The sequence below is a fragment of the Phascolarctos cinereus genome, unplaced genomic scaffold, assembly GCF_003287225.1.
Source record: "Phascolarctos cinereus isolate Bilbo 61053 unplaced genomic scaffold, phaCin_HiC Scaffold_1;HRSCAF=81, whole genome shotgun sequence".
NCBI classification, from domain to species: domain Eukaryota; kingdom Metazoa; phylum Chordata; class Mammalia; order Diprotodontia; family Phascolarctidae; genus Phascolarctos; species Phascolarctos cinereus.
The window spans coordinates 70,790,425-70,814,481 of NW_027555514.1; the positions used below are offsets into that span (position 1 = coordinate 70,790,425).

The 24,057-nt window shown below is 38.7% G+C and overlaps 1 long non-coding RNA gene across 2 annotated transcripts in view; it reads right to left on the reverse strand.

Annotated features, from left to right (window-relative positions):
• The window catches only part of LOC144456760 (uncharacterized), a 171,006-nt gene that overhangs the window by 79,046 nt on the left and 67,903 nt on the right, over positions 1 to 24,057 (reverse strand). For both annotated transcript variants that reach the window (XR_013485837.1, XR_013485840.1), the window contains exon 3: positions 8,859 to 8,910. This is a non-coding gene — a long non-coding RNA (uncharacterized LOC144456760). The remainder of the gene's footprint in view (positions 1 to 8,858; positions 8,911 to 24,057) is intronic.

Below are 24,057 nucleotides of genomic sequence, written 5' to 3' on the forward strand. Positions count from 1 at the left end.
CGCAGAATGGTTACTACTCTACAATGTATAGTCTTTCTGAGCTTCCTGGAGGGTCTTGTAACAGTAAGTGACTTACTCTAAATCACATAGTTTATATACATCAGAGAGAGGGCTTGAATTCAGGACTTCCTAAGTCCCAGGCTGGCTGTAAATAAGCTATGTCATGCATCTTCTCTTCCAGGTTAATCTTCCTTTAAAAAAAATTAACTTTTTTTTTAAGACTATTTTCATTATGCCATCTCATTTGGCCCTGCTAAGAAATCTGGTATAACACTCTTAGTATAATGGAGAACCACTGGCTGCAGTGGCATTAGTTTTCATTGGAAAAACAAAAGAAAACAAAAACTACTGCCTGCTAGATTGAGTCTGCACATGGGATGGATGAGTGCTTGTGAGAAATGTTCTGAAAGAGATTCCTATTTGGGCACAAATGAGACTAGATGGGCGCTGAGGGCCCCTCCAACTTTGTGATTCTGTGATTTTTGTTACTCTGTGGAACCCAAACTCTTCTGGATTTGTCTCTACATAATTGAGTTCCACAAGTAAAATTTTCAGCAGCATTGAGGAAAAACTAAGATTGGTAGCCCAATGAGAAGAGCTTTGTCCTTGCACAGGGAGAAATGTGTTAAACAAGAACCATATTTTGACCCAGTCTCACCTGGAAAAACTGGGGCTGAATTCATTTTTGTGAGTGGCAGCCCACCTTCGTGCATATAAATTGGATAATTACACAAGCAATTTGGAAAGGATTCATTCTGATTTGGGCCCTGTAAATAACACGGGGCAGTCAAGAAGACCAATGGAAATTATAGTCCTTAATATTTGAAAGCTGCACTTCCTGGGTAGCTTGAAGACATAGAGGTTTCCAGATGTCCAACGAGAACAAGAGAAAACTGGTACTAAACTATTTTGCTCATACCTTATTTTCTATTTAAAGATAATGATGTGGTACAGAACAGTTGAAACACAAAAATTACATATTTGGTCACCTCGTCTCATCCTCCGGCTAAGCCAACAACTGCCATAAAATTACCATACTTGTGCAGGACATAATTTGTTACAAGCTGACAGGATGAAAGGTCTCATCTGCTCATAGGTCCAGAGAAGCACTGGTGTCAGAGGGAGTTCTGTCTCCTCTCATCTTGGGCAGAATATGGATGGAAAATAAACTAGGATAAGGCCGATCTCTGCCAGATGGCAGGGATGAACGATTAACCAAAGCTAAAATGTCTAAGGTGGTATGACTTTGGCCAAGCTTGAGTGAATTGAAGATGTGGTGATCTCCAAGCCTCCTTCCAAGTATTTGGAAGAAGTTCTCTGACTCTTTGACCTCCATGAATGGTTCTGGGACTTAAGTCAACCTTGAGTCCGTACCCTTAAAGCTATCATGGTAATCAAGGACCAGCCATGGTTAGTTGCTTATGCGATACACTTTGAAAATAATTTGTTCTGCTGATCTGAAATTCCCACAGAACTAACTCCTCTGGATGAAGCCACTGAAGGCTGAAGGTCCCTGTTAAAATGCAAATGTTATATAGGAACAGAAACACAAACCATCAGCCTATCATGTCTTCTCAGCACTTATCATTTAATCCTTACAACAACCCTAGAAGGTAAGTACTATCATTATTACTCTTTCACAGACAGGCAACTGAGGCAGGCTGAACTTAAATTACTTGCCCAATGACCCACAGCTAGCAAGTGTCTAAGGCCAGATTTTAACTCAGTTTTTCTTGATTCCAGGTCCAGCATTCCATCCACTATACCACCTAGCTGCTTGAATTAGCCTACCTAACTAGCAAAGAACAGGTCCAGAAGGAATAGGACCTCGGACCAATAAGTTTTGATAGGGTCAATGTGTTGTAATTCTCTGGTAAACACCAATATGGGAAAGGGGAAAGGAATTTGGCAAAGCAACCATATGATTCTGAAGGCATATTCCTCCTACTTCACAATTCTGACCAAAGCTAGCCCCAAGTCTAGTTAATTTTAACACAATAGTTGCAACTACTATTGGGTTGATCGCTCTAGAGTTTCTAGATCAGGAAACAGAGACCCAGAGAGGATCAATGATTCTGAAGGTCATACAGGAGGTTAAGCAGAGCCACAGTAAGTATGCCTCTAGAAACATCATTTTTTCTGTTTACTGCATTGTGCTACCTTACACCCTGGCTAGTTGGTGTGGTTTCAGGTGATTTAGACTAGTGGTTTCACACTCAAATAGAAATGGGGGTCACTAATCTAGACATAAGGGTCCTGGAAAGCTATATATTGACCTAGCTTTAAAATGTACTGTTATCTGTATGTTGTTGTATTTTTTATTTATTTTGTTAAATAGTCCCAAATTACAGAGTTGTAGCTGCATGTGACCTGAGGGAAGCATAGCTGACACCTCTGATTTGGATCATAGACTTGACCATCTCTATACCTTGAGCTTCTACAAAGAATGAAATAGTCTTCATTGTAGTTCCCATAAGGAAATCATACAATAAGAACCCAGTTGTGAAAGAAAGTGAAGAAACCAACGGGACTCCTGTCCCAGAGCCTGCCAATGTGCCTGTCCCTCTATGTATGCTGATGGCTCAACAATGATCTTGGTTGGCTCTTAAGAGAGTTGCTAAGTAAGGATTACTTGATGGTTTCTCTAGCTCTCCAAAGTCATTTGGAGGCAGTTGAGTAGAGTTGAGTCTACTTACTTAAACAGAAAGGAAAGGACTTCATATTTTATCAAACTCAAATGAGTGGTATTGGGTAATAGGATTTTATCCTTAAAAGTTATCTTTTCCTAACTTATGGGCTATAATCTATTACAGCATATTACATGAAAAATCATGTGATTATGTGCTTATTTAAACTTTGATTTCAAGAACAACAGCTTTGCTTCTCACTCTATTCCCAGTGAAAATAAAGGCAAGTGTTGGCAAAGAGAGACCACTTGAAGCCAAAAAAACAGCCCCTCTGCAAAAAGAAAAAGCAGAAGAGGTAGAAATAAAAGTAAATGTGTAAGTGGTACCATAGGAGTAGAATCACAGCATTTACTTTAGAGAGGAAAAGGATTTTTAAAAATCATCAGAGCCAGGTTAAGTGACTTGCCAGGGTCCCAGATAGTACGTATCATAGATAGGACATGAACCCTTTCTGGCTTTGAGCCTGGCCTTCTATCACATATCCCATGCTTCCTCTCTTCAGCAATATAAGTACCATTTTTCAAGAATCTCAAAGAGCCAGTGACTTTTACAATAGCTTTAAAGTCTTTTTCTTATAATCTGTCTGACTGATTTTGAGGAAGATTTCCTTAATCTTTGGGTTTAAAGACATTTATACAATGAAATCAGGAAGGTGGCAAGAAGGATGTAAACATGTGAGAAAAGAAAGGAGAGAAGGTTTGATCTTGGAAGACAATGTTTTCCTCAAAGTACATGAAACCAAGATGATAAGAACTTACTTATGAATACTAGCAACATTTTGTTGTCTGTACTCTATCACTGATGATCAAAATCCATTATAACATTCAGTGTTGAACTGGAACCTGAGTTAACATTCAGCATTTAAATTTTAAAATGTTTTATAATATTCATTGTGTATAAAGGTCAATTCATAATCATTCATGTAGCACAGACTTGAATACTGGGCTAGACTTTGCTCTATCTTGACATTTGGAGTTGAATAACCCCATTCTCTACACAGCTTCATTTCTGCCAAGTGCTAGGTCTTCTCATTTCATTTTTCTTTGTTTCACACTTGACTATTTTCTGTTCCATGACAAATAATACTTTTCCAGGTGACTCTGGAATATCACTAATAGGGGTCAGAAGAATACAGTTGTTGGTGTCTCGGGGTAGTTTATGGTTCCACCATGAATAATTACAGCTAAATAATAATATCCATATATTAAAAGGCTTAGAGGAAAGCATTACATCCTCTGTGGAAGACCTATGGAAGGAAATTGACAAGAATCATTTACAATGAAAAGAAAACATAAATGGTATGTAGCCTTTGCTAGTGGAAAACATATCCACATCCTCAAGATCCAGGAATCATTAAAGGATCAGAAAAAAGTAACACCTTATGTTATAGAGCATTTATAGCATACATACACCTTTCACATATCAACTCTGTGTGGTTCATAGGGCAGGTGTAATTATTTCCATTTTACAAACAAGGAAGTCAAGCAAAGAAACATTAAATGACTTGAATGAAGTCACAGACCCAGTCTTCTAATGCCAAATCCAGTGCTTTTTGCATCATGCAAACGTTCCACCAGAATACTCAGAGGTATTAAGGAAATTACAATGGTAACATCAGAAGGATTATGCAAAAACCTATCCACTAGGAAGAATATTCTGACTTTGAATTTCAGAGCCTCAGGAGATGACTTTCACTATCTAGAATATTTTCCCATAGAAACAGTCTTTTTTTACTACCTCCCCTTAAAGAGGACTATTCCCATTTAAAGTTCTTTGCAATAATAAAACTCATATTTATAGAGCACTACAAGATACATACAGTATTTTCCTTACAATCCTGTGGGGCAGATATATACATTATCACCTCTACTGGATAAATTTCTCATTTGTAAAATGGCGGTGATGATAAGCTTCTTTAGACGTTAGAATGACCTACCCATAGTCATACTACTAGAAAGCTCACCTAGTGATATATATAACTCAGACCCAAGTGAAGGGACCATGGAAGACATCTTGATCAACCTAGAACTTGAAGCCTAGAATGTCTAAATGACTTGGCCGTGATCACACAGATAGGAAGTGACGGAGCATGAATTCAAACCCAAATTCTCTGACTTCAAACTCCTTTCTCTTCTGATCCCAAATTCAGAGTACTTTCCTGAGCTACTCTGTAACCCACCAGCAACTTACAAGCAAATTTACACTTGCTTGTAAATTTTCTGAGGCTATTTTGAGCAGGTCTTTGAATATAGTTTTTAGTGTGTATTACCCTTCCGGGAAATAAGGTCACTGATCAGAAAATCCAATTTTTGAGGCAGGAGGGAAATAGCGTAGGAGTCAAGTTTTCATTCCTAGGTGACCTTGGGCAATTTCCTTAACCTGAAACGTGACCACTAAGTAAGCAGAAGGAGGATAAATGCTTCCTGCTTTCTTCATGCTTCCTTAGACTGTCATTCAGGAGGCTAGGTGATGTTCTCAGAGTTTGTCTGAGATCCATGCCACAGAAATATAAGGAGTTGTCATTGAAACCTGTTTGCCAATGACCTTGTGTGAATGGGCATTCTCAAGCTGACAGGCGAATAATTATGAATCTCTTTTGCTGCAGCTATAGCAAGCTACAGCCTGTTGTAAAAGGAAGGCCCAGGAATTAACTGACTTCAGGAAAACCGTGTATCTGTCATCCACCCTGATCTTTGATTGACTGACCTCTGCTGAAATGCGTCCCCCACGGTACCCGTGCTGGAAGTCTCTTCCCCTGCAGGCTTCATGGTGCCCCCACATGGGAGAAAGGCAAAGAAAGAAGGTGACTCTGAAACAGTTTATGTTATAAAAGAGAAATGGGGCTCATATCTTTCATTCCACAGCTAGGTAAGCCTGAAAAGCGATTTCTCCCTCTGGGCAGTCATCTATCCAAACTGCTTCTCTAGCATCCCCACCAGAAGGTCTCTGGGTCAGCTCCCCCCTTCCCTTTGCCCCATTTTTTTTGAGATCATCTAATTCCTCTCTTTGAATGGTTTCAATTTGGTTGTCTCATCCTCCCCTGCCACATATACACCTTTGACTATAGACTTTGATACTGCTGTCAAAGAATCTTATTCTCATCCTCATTGCTAGGGTCCAAATACCAGGAGAATGGCTGTTCCCTCTAGCAAGTATAGCATCCTGTTCTCAAAGGTCTGTGGTTCTCTCTGCTACCCTGAGCCCCTCCCTCTTCGAGCTTTTTCCAAATGTAGTTGCTAAGATCATCACTATCCTCTTTCAGTTCCTTTCTGAGGTCTTCCTGGCTTTCTTGAATGTCAAACCCATGGCAGGTTCTGTTATAGCTTTCAATGTCTCACTCCACCTGTCTCTTCTCTCTGTCTGGGTCACGTAGGCAGTGGCCCTACTCCAGGACAGTGAATACATAACTCAATGATGGCTAGGGCGGAGTTGAACTGGAGTACTTTACAGATTGCAATTAGGCCTGCTAAGAGGTCAGCCCTCATTCCAAGCCAGAGCCCCCGCTTGGAATGTCTTAGATGGCATAACAGAGAGCTTAGAAGTTTTCTTCTGAGTCAGTGAAGGGCATTGAGGCATGTGAAATCACAGGAGAGGGTCACACACGGCAATGTGGGCAGGATCATTTAACACAGGAGTTAGGCTTATCCTATTACTATTTCTTTGGGCAGAGCCAGAGGAGAGCCTTCTCAAAAGAGCAACCTTTTGAGGTAAAGTACAGTGCTGGGGAAGTATGTGATCGGCAAAAGCTGTAAGGGCACCTTGCAGAGGGCCACACTGAGGGCAACCTAAAAAAAAACCTCTAACAAATCCAGGAAAAGTGGAAACACTTGGACAAGGTATATTCTAAGTTCTGTTCATAATCAGCAATTATTTATCTGATGAAGGATGGATAGATGGAAACAGTGGCTGCTTATGTTGTAAAAGAGAACTAGAATCTTCACCAAGATGAAATTTAGAACCCATTAAAACAACAACAGACTGTCTGTTTAATGCCTTGCCCTGTAAATCTGTAAGAGTTCTCTCTTAGATCAATCTATACTAATAGAATAAAAAATTTGAGAGGTAGAGGAGACACTGGAGATCAGCTAATGAAAGCCCCTAATTTACAGATGAGGAGATTGAAACCCCTAAGGAAAGAAGTGACTTGTCTAAGGTCATGTAGTAAATCTGTGATAGAACTAACTGGTGCTAGCATCCAGGCCTTTTGGATTCCAGCCCAGGGATCTATTCATCACACTATGTTATTTCGTGGATTGACAAGGCAGATCTTTTCCTGTGATGAAATAATGTGATCATTGACTGCTTTCTGTTTCAAATATACTTACTAAGGTGTTTTGGCAAGGAGATACTTCCTGTTCCTCATTATCTCTATATTTACCCACTTCACTGCTAAAAAGTGATTGAAAAGGCCTCGCCCTGCCCCTTCCCTATGGCATTTTAAGAGAAGTAATGAGCACACACAGTCGGTTCCTGTCTGCCTCTCCTCGAACATCTCCGGTATCCCAGGAATTTAAATATTTTGAATGTTGACAGGAGGGCTGACATTTCCCATCTGAAGCCTGGATGGAGATCAGTCCAAGGAAACAAACAACATGACTTTGAAATAAAGTTCACTGAGCCATGATTAAGATCCAATTTTGCCTGCGAAGTATTATCAGGTAACAGAGGTGACTGTTAGGCCCAAGGGCCTCAAAAAGAATGGTGGAAAGTTCAGAAGCAGGGTTGATTTTAACTTTTTTTTTTTTTTGGCTTGTCCATTTGGCTCATGCTGGGACTTTGGGACAACTCAGTCTCCTTTTCCACGCCTCTCTCATTTTGTCTTTATCTGCATCAAACATTACTGCGACATGCTCTAATGCTTCGACTTAAAAGTTTTAAGGGAAAATTCTGATGGAGAATAAGTGCTCCACTGGGGTTAGACTAACTTTACAAAGGGGAAATTCTCAGGATTCCAGGATACTGGGTTCCAAAGGCAGCAGGACATCACAGCTTTATCATTTCTCTACACTGCCGAGTGACCTTACCGGGCAACCAGTCAATCCAAGACTGATCTTCTTTAAAGTTTTCAAATTGCTACTCTCACGACAACCCTGTGAGATGCATGATATTTGCATTATTTTCCTCACTTTACAATGTCTTAGATAGGATTTGAGCCCCAGTCTTGTGACTCTGTATCCAAGATTCTTTCTGCTGGTTCATGCTGCCTCTGATTCTGGGTGGCAGATGCCAAACACTGCTCCAACTTTCCAAGCTTTTCTTAGCCCCAGTGAATGTCCTTCAAAAGTACCCTGCTATGAAAAAGTATGTTCTAGCCAAAGATACTTTTATTTCCAACCTCCCTAGGAAACTCTTGACGCTTCCTGAATGGTAACCAATGCCATGCACAGTCCTACTTAAATTCTATCTAGGACTAGCAGAATGTGCTCCCTACTGCCCTCAATTGATCATAATCCCTGAAGCTACAGAGATAGGATACATGAACAAAGTTTTTTGTGGTTGAAAATTGCCAAGAGAGGAAAAATAAGTATGATGGGAGCAGCAGAGTTAGTTTGTTGTTTGAGGAACAATATAATCATGGAGATTCTTCTCACCAGAAGGCTATCCTCTCAGTGATGAATTTATTTCCTATGAGAACTCATTAAAAAAAGAAGAAAAAACCAGTCAGTCTTGTGTGGCCATCTTTTGCTTTTAAAATCATCCAGGTAGAACGGAAGAAAAGAACACAGCAGGTGCTAGGAAACCCAAAGTTTTTAGAACATTTACAAATGCTAATGTAGCAGTAGGTTTCTAAATATATTTATCCAATGACTAATGGATTGATATAAATTTCATGAGAACTAAACCACATTAATATTGGTATCCTAGTGATAAATGAAACCAGAAGATAAAGAGGAGCTGAAGCTAAATGGAAAGACGTAATGAGTTCTCCTTGGAAACCCATATGAATGAGTTGATAAGTTTGTCATAAACCAAAATAACAAGTAAATGTCACTTCATGGGACACATAACCATCATATTTTGCATTGTTTATAAGCATGAGCACCCAGAAATAATTGTAGCTTAATAATCAATATCTGTTGTAGAGGATACAGATGGAGAGAACTTCTACAAAGAACTTGATAAAGTCCTTCAAACCCAGTCAACATATTCTGGGATACTCCACTTACTTACCTAGATGGTATCTTGGGCAAGTCACAACCTTTTGGGTTCTTGATTTCCTCACCTGTAAAATGGGAGAGTTGGATTCAGTCCCTTTCAGCTCAAAATCTATGATTTCAATCCAAAGGTATTTATAGTGGAAGAAGAAGAAAAAGTATGATGGAAAATAGAATTCAGATCTGAGATACCAAAAAAGGCAAAAGACCTTACTCAGAAGCTTCATGTCTATTTATCATGAATATTTTGCTTCATTAAAGAAATGGTAGCTGCTGGATAAAATAAGTACAAAATAACAAAAAAAAAATGAAATTAACTACATCTTAACGTATAAGATTGGGTATTGATATGGAAGTCACATTAGAATCAACTGTGTACAATAAGACAATTTAACCAGTTAGAACATCAAATTAAAAGAGAGCCAAATAATGAAAAAAATACTAAGAACTGCAAAACCTTTATCTACCCTATTCAAAGGAGCTGATGACATTGAAAATGAGAACTGGAAAAAAGGCAAAGATATTAACCTTGATTGCAATTTCCTGAACATGGATAACCAATGAAAAACAATCATTACAATGAGAAAACCAAAAGACCAATGAAACCACCTGCTCTAATAAACTTCATGCTCAGAGGAAAAATATGGTAGCCAATGAGGTAGTTGCCTCAGTCCTCCTATACAGTACTGTATTCCTCAAACACTACAGATGGAAGCAAAAATGACATTTAAAGCAAAATTGTGAAGAAAAGCTGTAAATCAATTACCCTAGGGGTTCTTGATCTGAGGCCCAAGAAATTAACATTTTGATAACTGCATTTCAGTATAATTGGTTTTCTTTGTAATCCTATTAAAAACAATTATTCTAAGAAGAGGTCCATAGGCTTCACCAGACTTCTGAAGGGATACATTACACAAAAAAAAAAGGGTTAAGAACCCCTACACGACATACTAGAAAGAATTTACATACGAGGGATAATTTTAGAAGTTATCTCAGGAAAGGATGAGGAAAAAAAATTGCAAGAAGACACAGACAACATCATTGCCCCCAAAGATATGACTGAAAGAACATTAGTAACTACTAATTTATATGGTTACCAAATAAATTGGTTTCTGGTTCAAATAAAATACAGTTTTTAAGTCTGTTCACAACAAAAAGTTTTGCATGTGAATGTTAAGATCTTGCAGGGTTCACAGGTGAATGCTAACAGGAGATACCTTTGTTTAATGACACGCTGATTATTCTGACATGGAATGAGGCATAAAAGACAGAAGCAGATTTGCCCAATGTGTTTGCTGTTTTCACAGAGTATATCTTATGCAAGATCCAACAAGAAGAGAGAGGTGAGGCCCTCCAGCTGCTCCTGTTTGTGGAAGCTCTTATGCTGATTGCATCAAGCCCCTGAACATTCTAAAGTTTCTATAAGGAGCTCCATGATTACTCCAAAAAAGAACAAAAAAGAAATCAAATGCATGATACCTGTATGTTATCTAGATTATCATATGCAGTTGGATAAGGAATCCACTAAGTTAATACTATATCTGCAGACTGACAGTGAATTTGTCTCAGAAAAGGAAGAAGAGAGAGGCTTGAGGTGCTTTGGGGACTCTGTTCAGGGTTTTCAATAATCCTCAATGTCTATCCAGTGCAAAATTCCCTTCTTTTATCAAAAATATTTCCCCAATAATATAACAAGGCTTTAAGTCTTGGAACAACACAATCATTAAAGACTTAAAGTTCACATGACCCAAGGAAAGAAGCCATTTGGTTTTCTAGGCATTGGTTTACCATTTCTTTCTCCAGGTCATTTTACAGATGAGGAACTGAGGCAAAGAGGGTTATATGACTAGCCCAGGGTCACATAACTAGTAAGTGTCTGAGACAGGATTTCAATTCAGGAAAATGAGTTTTCCCTGGTTCTCTATCCACTGTACCACCTAGCTGCTTCTAATAATAAATAATAAGTGACTCAAGGAAAGAGGCATCATAGTGGGCACATGTAAGCCATACATAGCATATTTCTTGAGGTCATTTAAGAATATTATCAAAGAAATATATGATTGGAAAAGGAGGTGGACCAGGAGTATAGCAACAGCAAAGTATCACAGATGGAGACCCTGAGAGCTATACCTGTATATTTCCAAAATAAAAAGACACATTTGATTGACAGAAGGACATTAGGTAAAACTGCTGTTGAGGCTCTGAAAACCAGACCTCAGTGACAAAACCAATTATAGCCTCCATTAAAATCAATGTTTAATGGGCCATTCAGAGACATCAAACGTGGCAGGAGAGAAATCTCTAATGTTTCTTTGGAATGGTCAATGGGAATTCGAGAGGAATATTGTCCTAGTAACATAACAAATGGCACCCTTACCCAATAATTAATGATTAACATTTATTGTGTTTTCTTCTATTAAAAGTCCAAAGCACTTTATAATCAAGATCTAGTTTAGAGAGCTAAAATTCAGCATAAGAGGCAGGTGGGGAGGGGGTGGGGTGAAGAAGGAAAGTCAGAAAGAGACTAAGAACACATTTTAGCTGGCTTCCAAGATGTATAAGAAGTGTTATGATTTTGGTGTCCCTGCTGCCTATTCTGAACTTTGCAGGAGATATTGATGATCGAAGATTAGGGTCAATTTTCCTCAATCTCATTTGTGAGTTATCATTTGATTAGCCTCTCTACTTTCCTTCTCATTCTTCCTCCAATTCTCTACTACAAAAGAACATAGCAGCTCTCCCCCATCAATAGTTCTTTGATAAATAGATGTTGAAGACTTGAACTTGGAAGGGAATTTTCTGTTTGTTTCCTCTTTTAATCTCTGTTATATCTACCAGCTTCCTCTAGACCTACGTTTCCATGCCCTCATTCCCTACCCTATGTGTTGGAAGGGATAATTCTATGGGGCAAGAATAGAATTTAAATCCTGACCTCCGAAAGGTCAGGTTGCAAGCCCCTTGCCTCAGCTGCAAGCCCCAGGTTTTCATGTCATCAGCCAGCACCATCATCAGCAAAGCTAAGAGACTGCTGTTGGCACAGGTAACAATGAAATTTGGGTAATGGCCTTTTGATGAAATTGACAGAAGGCAGTTCTTGACTGGTTTGGTTGCAGAATTTTTCACACACTTTGAATGGATACCATCTGCCATCTTTCCTGTCAACCAAAATGGAAGTTCTGGAAATTGATTGAAGAGTCAGGAGCAGGTCCGAAAAAGAAAGACCTTTCCTAGTGTCCAAAACTTTAAGGATGCAAACATCTGACCCCTAGAAATGCACTTACACAGTCTGGAGTGAGTTTAGACAGGAGAGTCAAGTGGATTTCTACAATTTATGATTTACAAATCCACCCTAAGCCTTACTCAGCCTATATTTTATGGACGACTCAGAGGCAATAAGTATCTGTCACATCTCCAAAGAGCCCTTGTTTATCTGGCTCTAAGTAAGTTTGGGAGTCCATTTGTTTGTTTAAACAGTAGGCATGATCAATGGGGATTATGAAGCTTAATAATATACATGGTTGTGGAGTAGCTGCTCTGCTTATCTATGTCCATAAAAAAATCCATCTCTAATTTCTTCCCCCTTTGAGATGCTTCCCACCAATTAAAATAGATTTCTTCCAAAGCATGAAGAACATTTTTGCTTGTGTTTTCCCCCCAAGGCGGATGAAATCATGGTCTTGCTTGCCTCTGGTACTACCATGACAGAAAGGGAGACAATTTTTGCTTGACTATCCTGTAGGAAGATTTATGTCTGGTTAGCATTCTTCCCTCCCCTTGGGCAAGAGCATTTGGCATTATGAACAAAAATGCTGTGACTGACTATTTCTTGGCCAGTATTCTTTACAATAGCTAATGATCTGGTCAAATCAACTGAAAATACAAAAGGCAGTTAATATGAATTCTGCATTTCATGGTAGATGCATATGTATGTAAGGATAAATTTGATTTCCTAATTTAACCAATGGATTTGTACATATCCACTTGCGTGGATACTATGAAGCATTTCAATAAAATATGCCCTGATTAAATGTGACTGAGAATTTATCATCATAACTAGGCATTTGCACTAATCTACTTGAATGTAGAACACAGGGAATTTTTCTCATTTATATTTAGTAAAGGAGGAATAGTAATTGGACCTCTGATTCCTTGGTTCTGGGGAATCGAAGGGTAGAAAACACCCTTCATTAATGCAGTTTAGCATCTCCTCGGTAATTTATCTTCTTAGAGAGTTGCCTGTAGCACTCAGAGGTCAAGGGTCTCATTCAGGGTCAAATGGCCAGTAGATATTAGAGGTAGGGCCTTGGAGGCCAGCTTTCTCTCCATTATACCTCATGCTGCTGCAGGAAAGACCATGAAAGTAGTCATTCAGTCAGCTGATTCTGTGGTGACTGCACATATGGAGTAAGATATCAATTTTACTGGCTTTAGGAAAGACATCATCCATAAGGTAAAACTCAATACAACACAGCAGAGCACATAAAAGGTAGGGGAGATTAGTTAGGTTATTGACTATGTTATATTTTATTTCTTTGACTACAAGAGATGTTCATGAGAGGGCACTGTCTAACCAAGGGCTATGCTTACAAAGTCCTTTTTTGAATGACTTTCTCCTTTAACTAAAGCCAAGTTGAAAAGGATAACAGAAAGTTGGCCCAAATTAACAAACATCAAGCTAAAACCTCATTAACGATAACCAAGGTCCAAGACATACATAAAAAGGCAGCAAGGTGATTCAGCGGATGTAGTTCTGGGCCTGGAGTCAGGAAGACTCACCTTTCTGAACTGAAATTTGGCCTCAGAAATCTAGCTGTATGACCCTAGATAAGTCACTTAATCCTGTTTGCTTTAGATTCCTTGTCTATAAAATGAACCAGAGAAGGAAATGGCAAACCACTCTAGTATCTCTGCCAAGAAAACTCCAAATAGGGACACAAAGAGTCAGATACAACTGAAACAACTGAACAAAAACAAAGGCATACAAAGAGACACCATTAAAGCAAGGCTGAACTTTTGGCCTTTGGGGAAAAACTGTAGAAGACACTTGGGCATGAAGAAAGTTGGTCAAGTCAAGGGCTCTTGCTATGAGGGTTTACATGAGTATTTAGGTTAAAAAATCCAGGATGGCAATGTCTGCAATGTTCGTCATGAAGTATATGGTGTCATTACACATACTTTGCATATTTTAATAGTTTTTTTCAATGCTACTACATGTTATTGTTCAGTCATTTCAGTCATGTCTGACTCTTTGTGACCCTGTTTGAAGTTTTCCTTGGCAAAGATACTCGAGTGGTTTGCCATTTCCTTCTCCAGATCATTTTACAGATGAGGAAACTGAGGCAAACAGTGTTAAGTGACAGGATCACACAGCTGGTAGATGTCTGAGGCCAAATCTGAACTCTGATCCTTCTGACTTCAGACTCGGCACTCTCTCTACCATGCCATCTAGCTGCCCCATACTATATATCTTTTGTCATTTGCATGTCACAACAATGCTATGAGATAAATAGGGCAGATAGTTGTACCCCATTTTTGGTGGGGTTGGGGGAGTATTGGGAGGAGAGAGATGCTCCATTCCTGTAATTTTATTGATATGGTAAATCCCAGTGTAGAAACTCCCTCCATTAATTGAATGGCAACTTGTTTATAACTTTAAGAGTGTTAGAGAATTGCTTCAGATGGTGAGAAATTAACAGACTATTAATAATAATAGAAATTAATAAAATATGTTGTCACATAATTGTCAGAGGTCAGATTTAAACTCAGGTCTTCCCGGCATCCAAAGGTGTCCCTCTTTCCTATTTGTCTCTCCTTATGGCAGTGCAAAAATTAGGACTAGTGGAATTAATTATCTGAAGTCCTTCAATAGTTATTTTACTTCTTTAGCCTCTTTCATTGTATATCCATGGTCACAGATGAATAAGATTCTTGTTCATCTACTAAGACCTACTTTTTTAAAAAAAAATTTTTTTTTCATAGATAGTCACTACAATTCAGAGAAAAAAAAACCTTAGCAGTAATTTTTTTCCTTCAGGGATTTAACGACTCTCTCTCTTTGAGGGTTTCCTCCCTCCCTTTATTCTTTCTGACAAGTACAAAAAAGCCAATCCATGGAACTAGCTGAGAAAGGAATTTACCAGACCTTCCAGATGTGAATGACAAAACTGAGACAACTTTCAGGGAACATTGGGTAAAAGGGGCACAGATGGGTTAGTGAGTCAAAATCTGTCATTATCACTGGTTTCTAAACTTCAAACATGGATATTTCATAGATTTTATAAGTGGTGGTAGTGGGGGGAGGTGAGGCTGGGACAAAGCTCGGTCCAAACCTGTAATTTTATCAGTGTAGGGAATTACCCCCTAGAAACTTCCTCTGCCTAGGAAGACTAGCAACTTATTCCTAACTTAATAGTGCGAGACACACTGCCTGGTACATAGCAGGCACATAATAAATACTTGTTGCTTGAGTGATTGACACTTGCTTGCTATGCTAACATAGCAAATGACTTTTGTAGGGTCATACAGCTAGTAAATATTAAGGACATGACTTGAATCCAACTCGTCTTGTTACAAAGCAGGAACTCTACTTTGTTATGTTCTCTCTCATTTCCATTTTATATAAGAGGCGTCTGAGACTCAGAGAGGTTAACTTCAGATTAATTTATTAGTAACATGCAAGGAATGGACTAGAAATTGAGACATCTTCCTCCTGGTCTTGGATTTTCTTTTCTTTTCCTTTTTTTCTTTTTCTTTTCTTTTTCACTACATCCTCTGCTTGGTTACATCTGATTTATCTAATTTTATCACCATGAGCACAGATATGAATTTTCCTCTTCTCCTCACATAAAAGCCAGCAATTGTCCCCAAGTATCTAGGCATAATTATTTGACTCATTTCTGGTGAACTTTCACCATTGATTTAAGGGTCCTATCACCCACTTTTTTTCATTTTTGTTTTTCTCACCTCTTTATTACTTGACCTTTTCAAAATCCTCTTTTAAAAAAAAAGTCATTAATACTTCACCTTTTTTACTTTTTAGTTTTACTCCCCCAGAGGTTTCAAATTTCTTTTGTCTCCCTCCTCTCCATCCTTGGTTCAGCTGTAATTATTTGCATGTTAGCCTTCCCCTTCTCTGATATCTATCTTCCATTTCCCTTTCCCTCATCCTCTGTGACCTTTAACTCTGTAACTGCATTGAAGTCTGTGAAGCATTTGGGACACAGGTTCCATGAAAAGTGATACATAAAAGAAAATTGCATTACTGTATTGTGAGAGCATTGGCTTCCGCTGCTTGCTTTTCCCTGATGGGCTATTCTTGAAAGAAGCATCGAGGTTTTTTTAAAAGAATCATTTCCCCTAATTTTATTGTTTACTCCCAGATATAGGCCTTGGAAGCCATCACACACACGCAGATTCAAAGGTGTCAAAATGTCATTTTAGGATGAAAAAAAAATGAAAAATTTAGACCTGTTTGAGTTTCTTGCTTTGTTTGCTTTTTCATTTTCAAAACTCACCAAGAAATAGAGAGGCAATGTGACACAGTAGACAGAAAGTTAGCCTTCAAGTTAGGCAGACCTGGCCTCTCACACCTATGAACTGTATGACTCTGGGCAAATATCTTCTCTCAATGCCCACAGGCAATTCTTGACCTAGACTATAAGTTATAGATGAGTTTCTGAGCTATTTCAACGGAGGGAGTTTCCACAGTTGATATTCCTTACACTGAAGAAATCAGAACTCTAAATTTTAAAATGGAGAGTGGGCAAAGGTCCTAAGTCTGAATAAAATGAACGTTAAGGCTCAATGAAGACATAAGGTAATTTTTCGAAGTTAGGATAATGGCAAAGGTCCACCCTTTTGTACCTCTCCATCACGGAGGAGGCAGGGATGGGAAAGACCTTCCTCATTCTCAAGCTGCCAGTAGCAAGATTACATTTTGCTAGTTGAGCTTTGTGTAAGTCAAAAGCAAAGGAGCAGCCATTTCAGAAGTTTGTCATGGTGAATCAATGTGTTCGTCATGGGCTAAACAGTGGCAGGAGATACATGAAAACCTGACATTGATTGCTCTGTTACAAATGTTTCACAGATGTGAAAGTGTCTCCCAATAAAAAATGATAAGACAAAAATTAAATGCTAGTCTGCCTAGCAAGAAAAGCCTAAAACACCTGCCTCAGACGCAAGAGAAAAAGAAAACCAACTGTCTATGTTCCACCACCTCAAAACTTCCTTCCTGAGGGCAAATAAAAACTCCCAGTTACTTCTTACAGGTCAAGTGCAAATCCCTAAACCGAACTTGTTTGCACAAAATACATTAATTGTCATCTCTTTTTCAGAAGGTATGAGAGGTAGTCATGTCTGCAACTCCTATGACATTGTGATTTATGAGGGGCCACTTCATAATTCTCCCATTTCTCTGCTCATTACAGAACACTTCTTTAGATCAGCCACGGGGGGCTGGGGAGCCTGTTCCAAATGACTACCATCTGCCCCCTCTCCCCAGCTTTGTTCTAGAGATTCAGGTGAATTCTGCAAACACAGTAAATAGAATGGAACCAGACCTATTGTTCTCTTCACAGATGGTGATCCTCCCATGCTGGGCCTAGCTTACCTCTATAAAGCAGACCAGGAGGCCATTATAATGGCAGGTTTTTCAGAGACAACTTCTCTTCACTCTAGAAAACTACAGGACAACCCTTAAGGCATTATGCAAATGCCCCGTGACCCTCTGGAACAGTCCAACCTCATTGACACCTAAGCTTAATATTCATAACCAGGTCCAATGAATGGGATAAAGGGAGAGTTCGGAGATCTAAAGGGACTCATTCAGAAGAAAGGATTGTAAAAACCCAAAAGTGACGAGAAGACTTTCTGCACCCTCCTTATTAGAGCTGTAATGATACCCTCTTGATGTTAGGTCAAGATACTCAGTTTGGCCCAAATATATGATTATGACCAAAATTTAAAAGGGGAGATGAGAAAAAATGCTCTAACATCTTAACTTTTACTTTTCTCAACAAGCCCCATTAGAATAAGCCAACCTCTGAATTCAGATATTAAATATAAAATAATATTTGTAAAGTACTTAGCACAGTGCCTGGGACATAGTAGGTGCTAGAAAAAATGTTAGTTATTATTATTATTAAATTAGATTAGCAAAATGCCAAAAGCAGTATCATCTACCAAAAAAAAACCCCAAAAGACTGACCAAGTTATTATTTTTATTTATTTATTGTTTTAGACAGTTGGGATTAAGTGACTTGCCCAGGGTCACACAGCTAGTAAGTGTCAAGTGTTTGGTCTGAGGCTGGATTTGAACTCAGGTCCCCCTGACTTCAGGGCCAGTGCTCTATTCACTGCACCACCTATCTGCCCCCAAGTTATTATTTTTAGAAAGAACTGTCCCCTTAAATAAGCAGAAGTATTATTTCCTCATTCATGTTTTATTTATACTTGAGAAAGTTTCTGTTTTTTAATTTCAATTATATTTGAGGAATCTGTGGAGTGTTTTTTCAGGTTTTTTTTTTGGTTTATTATCCTAACAAAGGTTTCTTTTGCTCAAACGTATGTTAACTATTTAGGAGGTATTATACAATAATAGTTCAGATATGGGACAAGAACATTTTGAAGTCTATTTCTTTTGAGGTTTAATATTCTGCAAAGAGAGAAACAATGAGATATAGTGGATACAGAGACAGTGTGGGTAGCTAGGTGATGCAGTAGAGTGCTGGGCCTGGAGTCAGGAAGACTCAGTTTCCCGAGTTCAAATCCAGCCTCAGAAACTTACTGGCTGTGTGACTCTGGGCAAGGCAAATTGTGTAACTTCTCAGTTCCCCACCAAGCAACTCTAAGACTACAAATGCCAGATATATTGTTGACCTACATTGATGGAGATAATTTCCACTTGGATGAAATTGTATTAAAAAAACAAATCAAAACAAAACAGAGTGAAGCTCACTTAAATGAACACCTGCTAAAAGAAAAACTCAGTAGGAACCTAAACTAAGGCAAAAATAAGCTATGAAATGTTAAGAAATAATACAGACCAATGCTTTCACACAGAATGGAATGGAATAATGAATATTCACACAGACTACAACGAAACTGAATTTACAAGAGATAATCCTACATGGTCATTTTGAATTCAGTTCCAATTAAACACATAAATATATGCTAATATAATTTTCAGGTAAAAACATATACAGATGTCAAAACTGTTAAAGTTAAGGTATTCATAAAATATTAATATTGTCACTTTGTCCCTACATAGCAAATAATAAAATTTATGTGTGGAGCTATAACTAGCAGCAGAAAACTTTTCAACAAGTTTGCCTTATTATTTAAAAAAAAACAACTTTTTAAAAATTTTTATATTTTCCAGAGTTCATTTGAACAAGAAATCATCTCTCTCTTTTTTTTAAAAAGAAATTATCATGTAATTTTCAAGAAGTCACTTAAAAATTCAGAAGGGATAGAGGCTACTGGGAATAGAAAAAAAGGTACAATTTCTCAAATGTATTTTTCAGGAGGATGTGGAAACATGTATTTTAAGGTTACACCATTTCTCCATTAGCTTCATCTATCATTAAGAAGTTATCCATTATCATTAAGGCACTAAGGAAAGGTGTGTGGGAGGGTTTTCTCCATTTCTTTAATTTCAATGACTGGGCCAATTTATTTTCAATTTCTCCCCAAATAATGTCAAAACCCCTTGGATAGAATCCAGGAATGACAAGGGGTTTTACTTCAATCTAGAAATGTACAGGAGAACATTCTTATGATATGAAGTAAGAAAGCAAAGCTATGGCTCAGACAGATTATCGTGTTTCTGTCTTTGTATTGTTCAAGTTCATGCTTCCATTTTCCTTCTTGGAGAAAGGTTGACAGGATCGTAGGTCAGAGCCCAACGGGATCTGAGAGGTCATCTAGTTCAACCTACTAATTTTACAGATGAAGAGCCTGGGACTCAGAGAGAGTGAGTGAGTTGTGCATGATCACGCAGGTAGCAAATGACAGAGCTAATCTTTAAACCCACGTTCTGTGACTTCAAATCCCGTACTTTTTCCACACTGTTGGTGAGTTAGCATTTCTGATTCTTAAAGAATTGGTGTTTTAAGTGTCATTATTCTTCTGGTCATTTGTATCTAAATCGCCAAAACCATCTTACAGTCTTGTATGACCCTTAGCACCCCAATGCTCAAGGAGTACCAAATGTCTTCCAATGCCTTCCTTTATAGGGAGCAGAAACTGGACTTAGTTTGCTCCACTTTGTGTCTAATGCCCTGCCTGGTTTCACCTCCACAGAACAGTGTGGTACTCCTTGGTGTCCTGTTCCCCAGCTTTTCCTGTCTCCTTTTGTGTATTGTCTTCCCCTTTAGATTATAAGCTCGTTGAGGGCAAGGGCTGTCTTTCTTTTTATTGACTGTATCCCTAGGACTTAGCACAGTGCCTGAAACATGATAGGCACTTAATAAATGTTTATTGGATTGGATTCCATATCCTACACTCCAGAAAAGTTTTTCCTTAAACCAGCCATCCATTTCCATTTGTTCATACTATCTCCTGTGTCTAAATTGAACTATCTCTTTCCTCAGATCTTACTGTGAAAATCCCTCCCTTTCTCAAGATCCAGCTAAGGTAGCAGTTGACCCAATCTGAAAGCAATCTCTTCCTCTTTGGGTCTCATAGCATTTTATTTGAATATTGTCTATGCACTTAATTATATTCTAATTTGTAGCCTAGTATTCATTTACCTGTTTTCCCCCCAAAAGATCCAGGCTTTATCTTTGTATGTTCATTGTTTAGAATAGTGTCTTGCTCGTAGTGGCCATTTAAAAATGGCAGAAGGAAGGAAGGAAGGAAGAGAGAGAGAGAGAGAGAGAGAGAGAGAGAGAGAGAGAGAGAGAGAGAGAGAGAGAGAGAGGGGAAGGAAGGAAGAAAGAAAGAAAGAAAGAAACAAACAAACAAACAAACAAACAAACAAACAAACAAACAAAAGAAGGAGAGTAAGGGAGGAGAGAAAGGGAAGAAGGAGAGTAAGAGAGGGGAGAAGGGGAAGAAGGAGAGTAAGGGAGGGGAGAAGGGGAAGAAGGAAGGGAGAGAGTAAGAGGAGGGAAAGAGGGAAGGAGAGAAGGAAGGGGACGAAGGAGGGAGGAAAGAAGGAAGGAGGGGAGGAAGGAAGGAAGGAAGGAAGGAAGGAAGGAAGGAAGGAAGGAAGGAAGGAAGGGAAGGAGGGAAGGAAGGAGGGAAGGAAGGAAGAAGGAAGGAAGAAGGAAGGAGGGAAGGAAGGAGGGAAGGAAGGAAGGAAGGAAGGAAGGAAGGAAGGAAGGAAGGAAGGAAGGAAGGAAGGAAGGAACAGTTACTGGATTATTTTGATCAAAATTTTCAGTCTATCCGTCATGTTCTCTTTACAATAGGATAATTGTGATGAATTTGTGATGAGTACAGAATATAAGCCTTCAGGCTTTTCTGATTTGACATTTGTCACATTTTAGTAATGGTATCCATTGTAACTGGACTGTTTCTTCATTTATTTAAAAATAAAAAGAGTAAGTCAGAATCAATTTCAACTCAATTCAATTCAACAAGCATTTATTAAGTGTCTTATAATTAAGGCACTGGCAGATAAAAAATATGAGAAGGAAATACCTGCCTTCAAGCACTTTCTATCCTAAATGACTGATGAAGTTTCTTCCAGCTTCCAAATTTTATGAAACTATAGTCATTTCTTTTTGTTATTGCCAAAAACAACCCCATGAAGTTAGTTGCATTGTCGAGCTGATTTGAAACTTGGGCACAGGAAAAAAAAATGACTTATTCAATGTTATTCTTAAAAGTTATACGCATAGATGTTAACTTTTTCACATATTTGTAAATATAAGAGAAAGAGAACTGGATTTGAGGCCAGGAAGATCTGTGTTCAAGTCCTGACTCTATACAAATGTACTGCTCGTGTGGACCTGGGCAATTTCCCTAGCCTCTTGATGTCTCTAAGCAATTCTCTCAGTTTATTAGTTTTAGAGAAAATGTCAAAGGTGCCAGCCTGCATTAACTGAGGGAGTTTCTTCACCCAGGAATTCTCTATACTAATGAAATGTAATCATAGGACCAGCCTCTATCCCTAACCCTGCTAATCAAAGAGAGGCTTCAGCAAGGGCAGTGCCAGCAGAACAACACCCAGAAGTTGCTGCAACTAAGTCATTATGACTATTATAAATACAAAAATTAAAAATAAAGGACATGTGATGAAAGATGCTCTCTGTATCCAGAAAAAGAATTGATAAATAGAAGAATGTATAGAATAATTTATATATATATATATATGTATGTATGTATGTATGTATGTATATATACATATACATATATATACACATACACCCATATTTGTGTCTAATGGTAGCTATCTCTGGGGCAGGGTAGGGGGAGAGAGTGGGCAGGAAGAAAAAAATGAAAAAAATGTACATGATAACCTTGTTGTATATTTGGAGGGAATTGCAAGTGGTTCATGGTAGTTTTGCAGTTTCATGTGCAATCATCTTTTTTATTGTACTATATTATGGAAATACTTGTTTTGTTCTATGAATTGAAAAGAAAATAAATTTAAGAAAATAAGTTTCTCAGTAAATGCTGAATCAATGAATGAATAAACGAAGAAGGGAAGTATTGGCCAGAGGAGAGGTACTTGGTCTGAAAAAATAAAGACTACTAGTAGGAGTAGCATCAAGGTACATACAGAGACAGCTCCATTTGCACTTAGGCCACCGGCTACTGTTCAAGGAGAATGCCGCTCCTTGTGTGGGGGGGACCTCCCTTTTTCCCCTGCCCTTTCCACTCCCGGTAGGTGCCTTCCTCTACCAGGTGTACACCACATTTGCAGCTAGTTGGACACCAATCCTGGCTTACGCATTAGCCATTGGACTTAAGTTTGTAAATTTCAAATGTGTGTAAATTTCCTAAGAGGTTCTTGAGGGCTACAGACCTTCAACTCTCAAAGGCATAAATCTCTCATGGTGAAATAGCAGGTTCCCTGACAGGTGACAGGAAAGATATTCTTGCAAAGGCTCCTTCTCAGTCTTTTCTAATCAAACCTCTTAAAGCTGCTACGGGTCTGGGTGTAGATTTTGCCATGCATGGAAGATCAGAGGTTGCAAACTGTAGCGTTATAGTTGCATTTGTGTCTGCTTAACTTCAGGGGGTCACATCCTAGGTCTCTGCTCCAGGAGGTGGGGCACAAGAGACCTCCTGAAAGTTTTGCATCTGTTTTAAGGTGATCCTATTTCCATAGGCTGCATTTGTTTCTGTTTTGACTTTTTTCTTTTACTTTTGGCTGTCTAGCTTGGACTCTTCATCCTATCTTGACTGTGTCTTCATGGAGCCTATAATTTCCCTTGAGGTATCATGGACTAGCAGGAAAAACACTTTTCTGGGACTCAGGAGACCTGGGTTTGAGTCTTGGCTCCTCTATTCACTAGTTAGGTAAGGAAAGAGAATAAGCATTTATTAAGTACCCACTATGTACTAGGTACTGTTGTTTTGTTGTTCGGTTGTATTCAGTTATTTCTGACTTTTTGTGACCCCATTTGGGGTTTTTGTGGCAGAGATACTGGAATGGTCTGCCACTTCCTTCTACAGCTCATTTTATAGATGAGGAAACTGAGGCAAACAAGGTTAAGTGACTTGCCCAGGGTCACACAGTTAGTGCCTCGGTTGGATTTGAATCCAGTTCTGCCAGACTCCAAGTCCAGTGTTCTGGGCAGAGGCCCAGTACACCACCTAGTTATTACCTCAGTTAAGTGTTACCTAACCTCTCTTCTCCAAACTTTAGTTTTCTCATTTGTAAAACTGGAAAAGTGATACACCACCAACCTCACAAAATGGTGAAAAGGAAACCTTTTTCTAAACCTCTGAACACCAAATAAATGTAGAGGATTGTTTCATAAGCTATTTTTGTTTGTCTTTACTTTGCCTCTCCCAGTGATCTATATTCAATTCAATCAACCAACATTTACTCAACTCACCCCTGCCCATGGCTGACCATGACCGGAAGGAGGGCGAAGAGGCCATCTGAAACTTTTTGGGGCCTGGTAAAATGTTTCTACCTATTCATAAGATGTTACAAGATAATAGGTCCACTAATAGCAAGGATGGTGAATAGCTCTTGCAAAAACAGGGTTTCCTGGGCACATTTGTGCAGCGATGATTAAAGAAATCTCTTAATC